The following is a 6,000-nucleotide window of genomic DNA, read 5'->3' as shown; positions in this document are numbered from 1 at the left end:
TCACCATCAATGGATCCATCATATTAAAATAGTACTTCAGAGCTGGGTGAGGCAGTGAGGAGGAAGAGAGGAGAAAGAAGAATGAGCAGAAAAGAGAGAGGAGGGTAAGGCGGGAATCCTGATGCTTGATGGGAAAAATTTAACTGGACTGCCCTGGAAATAGACTCCACTTATTTTTGGATCTGTTCTATCTAGTGTATTTGACAGCTGGAGTAGATTATTATTATTATTATTATTGTTATTAATTTTAACATTTCTTCCTCTTTATGACAGAGTTATTTTTAGGAATGATCATGAAATGAAGTAAATAATGGCCAGGAAAAAGTGTAAACGGTGAACATTTTCTTTTATTGAACGTCATATATCATGTCAGTAAAAATAAAAGTAAAAATTCCATTTCAAAAAAGGGAAAAAGAGAGTGGAAATTTTCTTTTATTGAACTTCCCATAGTCATCATACAATTGAAAAAGTTTTGGGGCGCCTGGATGGCTCAGACGTTAAGCGTCTGCCTTCAGCTCAGGTCATGGTCCCAGGGTCCTGGGATCGAGCCCCGCATCGGGCTCCCTGCTCAGCGGGAAGCCTGCTCCTCCCTCTCCCACTCCCCCTGCTTGTGTTCCTGCTCTTCCTGTCTCTCTCTCTGTCAAATAAATAAAATCTTAAAGAAAAAAAAAAAAAGTTTTAAAGGGTGAAATATATAGGGCAGTACAAAAGACAAAGAGTAGTAGGTTAACATTTGTTAAATGCATACACACACACACACACGTATATATTTGAAAAAATATAGTAAAACTTATGCCTGCATATTGGATAATCATCATATTAATGAGTAACAACATTACAGTTTCTGTTTGAGCCTTAACTTCTGCAGATTTGTCAATGGCTTTATCAGAATTCATTTTCACATGCTCATGTTTAATGGACAGTTTAGCAAGACCTGTTATTAACTTTTTATTAATTTTAACTTCAAAAGTTTTAACGTGAGGGAAGATAAACTAGTTAAGAGAAGTTTTAAACAAAAGGATGAGCAGAGATTCATAAGAATCCAATTTCATAGCAAAATCCCAAAACCAAAACTGCCTGTGTCTTTATTTCTTCAGGATCAGTTCTAGCAACTTTGAGATCTCTCTATAATCTAAAATTTTAAGCGCAAATAAAAACTTCATCTTATCACATAGAGTGACAGAATTGAAGTAATGGGTCTTTATAACCACTGTGCTGTCATTATTTGAATTTTTTGTTTAAACACTAGAATGTGTGGTATCATATGTATTGGAGACACAAACTGCACCCAAACTTAGTTTGATTATGAACTTTTACAAACTTACTCTTAAAATGATTCCAGGTGGCTAAGTCTGAATGCCTAGGGCCAGAGCGCTCATTATTAACTTCCATGTTTAGAATGCAGTGTTTACAAAAGAAAAAGCAACAAATATGCTCACTTGAAGGTTATATATATATAATTAAAAACTTGGCAGTAGCCACGACAATTGTTTAGAACCTAGTCCAACAAAAAAAGTATTTGAGGAGGAGTATTTATCACTGACTTCGTTTAGAATTACAAATTTATAGTAATAATAAAAAGCGGGCAAACTTTTACTCAGTTGTTTTTTAACTCTCTCCAGATACTATATTCCTTTATTACCTGCATCTGAGGCAGACCTGTAGCCCCGACCACGGTACAAAAATTAGAGCAAATTCTCATAAGCCCAGCAAAAAATAACGCAAAAGTGCTACTATTTAGTGATTGGTCATTTACTATGCTTCAAAGCCTCTGCTTTCCAAATACTATTTCATTAATGCCTATGCTAACTATGAGATTAAGTGTCTTGATTATATACACTTTACCAGCGAGACAACTGAGGCATAAAGAGGTTAAGTAACATGGCTAAGATTACACAGCAGCTGAAAAATAATCCAGTGAGCCAGGACTGGAACCCAGATCTGTCTGATGCCAAAGTCTGTAGTCTTAATGACTGCACGTCTACTAGAAAAGCAACTTACACTTCTCTTATCTGCTGCAGGATTTTCATGTTTGTAGTAATGAGTAGTCTCTTGTGACAGCTGGTTGGGGAAAGAAGGAAGCAAGAACAAAAATGGGGTCAGAAAGGTATAACTTAAACCAGTGTGAAGAATACCAGACTTGGAGTCACAGTACCTTTATTTGATTTACCTAATCTATGAGACCAATAGTATCGTTAGTATTTTTGCAGGATGTGGTTCACAGTAACAGCTCAGTATTTCTTTAAAATACATATTCTTAGAGCTTACTGCAGACCTGGTGAATTAGAATTTTGAGTTGGAACTTAGGAATATGAAATACATCAAATTTTAAGTTAAGAAGTCCACAAGAAACTGAGTACCTGGGGAAAAGATGTGACAAGATATGGCAAACAAGCTCTTACAAATCAATAAAATGATTAACATCCCAGTAAAAATAGGCATTTAGATAAAGATGAGATACAAATAAGCAAGTAATACATGAAAAGATGCTCAGACTAGGACTGTTGAAGGTATGCCTCAGTCAGTGTGGAGAAACAACTCTCAAACTGATAGTTGCTGTATAAATTGGATAGTTGCAGTATAAATTCCCAAATTGGAAAGCTAGCAATTCTGCTTCAAAAGAAAATAATAAGAAGGATTTCCATTTTGGACAGTTTGGCCAAGTAGACATGGAATAACCCTTTTAGACTGAAATAATTAAAATGATAAATTTTTTTTTTTTTAAATTTTTAACAGTAGATGTGGGGAGACAATTGAGAAGCCATAAAAAAGAAAAGAAAAACTCTGGTTTCTGGTCCAGCATGTGAGGAGCTTGGAAGTTTCATTTTGTCCCAACAACAAAGAGAAAGCTGAACAAACTGAAAAATTAACAACTTTTCTTAGATCCATTAGAGAAGTGAGAGGTTGTGTATGGGGGTGGGGGGCGGAAACAGAAGGTATGTGGGAACTCTCTGTACTGGATGCTCAATTTTGCTGTGAACCTAAAACTACTCTGAAAGTCTATTAAAAAAATTTTTTTTAAAGATTTTATTTATTTATTTGACAGAGACACACTGAGAGAGGGAACACAAGCAGGGGGAGTGGGAGAGGGAGAAACAGGCTCCCTGCCAAACAGGGAGCCTGATATCAGGCTCGATCCCAGGACCCTGGGATCATGACCTGAGCCAAAGGCAGACGCTCAATGACGGAGCCACCCAGGTGCCCCCTATTAAAAATTTTTTGTTTAAAGCTTTTCTGAGTTGAGACAAGAGAAAGGATTCACAGAGGCCAAAAATAATGCTAGAAGGAACTCCCAAGAAGTAAGACAGAAAACCCAGGTCTGCTTTCCCCCTAATGGTTTCTCCTAATCCCTGGAGATTTTGATCTTTGGGGGTTTGAATGCCTGTATTATGCAAGGACAAGGAGGTAAAGTCTTGGACCTCAGAAGTCTAACAAGATCTCTTCATAAAGCCAGACCCCAAGGGGAAAATGAGAAACAAACCTGCTACAAAAAGGAGAGAGAGGATAATTACTTGTCTCAAACTTGTAACAAAGGAGAGGTGGGTAATCTCCCATGAAAAAGTTATAGTAACAGGCATACCCGAAGTAGGTTTGAGGCCAAATTCATACAATCTATGTGACCCCTAGAAATCTCTAAAAACTTTCAATAGAGAATTTAAGGTTATCCAGATTGGTACAGTGCCCTTAGGCAACTAGTAGGAGCAAAAACAAATCTTTGTAGGAATGCAACTTCAACCAAATCCCAAAGCATTCCCAAAGATTCTAAACTGAATGAATGAATGAATGAATGAACAAATGAACAAATAAATAGCTCTAGGAAAAACAGATCATAGGGCAGAAATAAGGCCCCATAAGTGACAGCCAAAGAAACAACAGTAGTATTAGGCCCCTAAAGACTTAAAATATTCAAGTTGTCATATATAGATTATAAAATAAACATGCTTAATATATTTAAAGAAATTTTTTAAAGCTTAAAATATATTCAAAGAATAAAAGAATTTGAAGAGGGACCACTAAGATTTGGAAAACAACCAGCAAGAATTTCTAGAAATGAAAAACATGATAATTAGACCGATAAAACTCAGTGGAGTTAGAACAGTTTAGAGAAATTAGTGTACTGAAAGATACATTCAAAGAAATTACCCAAAATTCAAATTATCCAGAAAATGGAAAAATGAAATATTAGACGAGGAGGCTAGAACTACAGGTTCTAACAAGCATCTATTCAGAATCTAATACAGAGGGACGCCTGGGTGGCTCAGTCAGTTAAGCATCTGCCTTCAGCTCAGGTCATGATCCCAGGGTCCTGGGATCGAGCCCTGCATTGAGCTCCTTGCTCAGCAGGGAGTCTGCTTCTCCCTCTCCCTCTGCTGCTCCCTCTGCTTGTGCTCGCTCTCTCTCCCTCTCTGTCAAATAAAAAAATAAATAAATCTTAAGAGAAAAAAAGAAAAAGATAATCTTTAAAACAAGCAGAAGCAACTCAAAATATTTGAGCTCATGGATGTATATCAAACATTGCACTCTAAATTTGGAGAATTAAAATTCCTTTCAAATTCACGGAACTTATATGAGAATTAACCATACTACCACATTCTCAGACCACAATACAATTTAGTTAGAAATTTTTTAATATGGCAAAAACATTTAGATATTTTAGAATATATATACATACTTCTAAACAACTCATTAGTCTGTATTTAGATATTTTAGAATATACATACATACTTCTAAACAACTCATTAGTCAAAGAAGTCCTGAAAGTAATAAAAATATTTAGAAATAAATTATAATAGAATATTAAGTGCAATAAAGGTCTTACTCCATTGGTAATGTTTGCCAAAAATTTTCAGGTCCCACCGCTCCTTCCCAGGCTGTCCTGCTGCTGGGCAAGCAGATAAGAAAGCTTGGATGTTCCCTCCCTCCTCTGGTACTAGTAAGACATTGAAGCCACATAAGCTCCAGTCGACATGAGGGAGCTCTTACCTCAACGCCACCCCTTAACTACCATAAAATCCCAAGCCAGTTGCCCCTTCCTGCTCTCTCAAGCCATCTTTGGAGCTACTTCGAAGCTTGCCTTACTCCCCAGAAAACCTCATTATGTGAGTAATGAACCTTTTCATACTCTCTCAGTATGTACATGTGTGGTGTCATCAGTCTCAACATCAAAGCCAAATTTTGGGTGAATCCTGCATCCCTCCTCTGTAGGGGACTACATGTTATATATCAAAGCTTTCTCTGTAAGTACTGCTGGGCTTACAGGGATATTTATAGTCTTTTTTTTTTTTTAAAGATTTTATTTATTTTTTGACAGAGAGAGACACAGCGAGAGAGGGAACACAAGCAGGGGGAGTGGGAGAGGGAGAAGCAGGCTTCCCACGGAGCAGGGAGCCCGATGTGGGGCTCGATCCCAGGACCCCGGGATCATGACCTGAGCCAAAGGCAGACGCTCAACGACTGAGCTACCCAGGCGCCCCGGGATATTTATAGTCTTAAAAGATATATATATTGGAAAAGAAGGAAGGTTGAAAATTCATAAGCTAAGTATCCAATTTAAGAAGTTAGGAAAAGAATTGAGAACAAACCCAAAGAAAGGCAGAGAGAAAGAAATTAATAAATGAATATAAAATTGAAAGACTCATCAAAGATAAAAACTGGTTATTCAAAAAGACATAAAACTGGTAACTTTTGGAATGCCTGGCTGGCTCAGTTGGTAGAGCATGTGACTCTTGATCTCAGGGTTGTGAGTTCAAGCCCCATGTTGGGTGTGGAGATTACTTAAAAATAAAATCTTCTTTTTTAAAAAAAGGTAACTCCCATCCAGGTACTAACCAGGCCCGACCCTGCTTAGCTTCCAAGATCAGACGAGATCAGGCGCGTTCAGGGTGGTATGGCCGTAGACATAAGATGAAACCAGAGAGGGAGACAAACCATAAGAGCCTTCTTAAGCATAGGAAAGAAACTGAGGCTTGCTGGAGGGGAGGTGGGGGGGGATGGGGTAAC

At 37.6% G+C, this 6,000-nt stretch overlaps 1 long non-coding RNA gene across 1 annotated transcript in view; it reads right to left on the bottom strand.

Annotated features, from left to right (window-relative positions):
• Positions 1-896: 896 nt before the first annotated feature.
• The window catches only part of LOC118545166 (uncharacterized), a 35,029-nt gene continuing 29,925 nt past the window's right edge, over positions 897-6,000 (bottom strand). The window contains exon 4 of the long non-coding RNA XR_004921975.2: positions 897-2,061. This is a non-coding gene — a long non-coding RNA (uncharacterized LOC118545166). The remainder of the gene's footprint in view (positions 2,062-6,000) is intronic.

The sequence above is a fragment of the Halichoerus grypus genome, chromosome 8, assembly GCF_964656455.1.
Source record: "Halichoerus grypus chromosome 8, mHalGry1.hap1.1, whole genome shotgun sequence".
Taxonomy (NCBI): domain Eukaryota; kingdom Metazoa; phylum Chordata; class Mammalia; order Carnivora; family Phocidae; genus Halichoerus; species Halichoerus grypus.
Note: the sequence above shows the minus strand (reverse complement) of the source record. Positions and strands in the feature narration are given on the sequence as shown.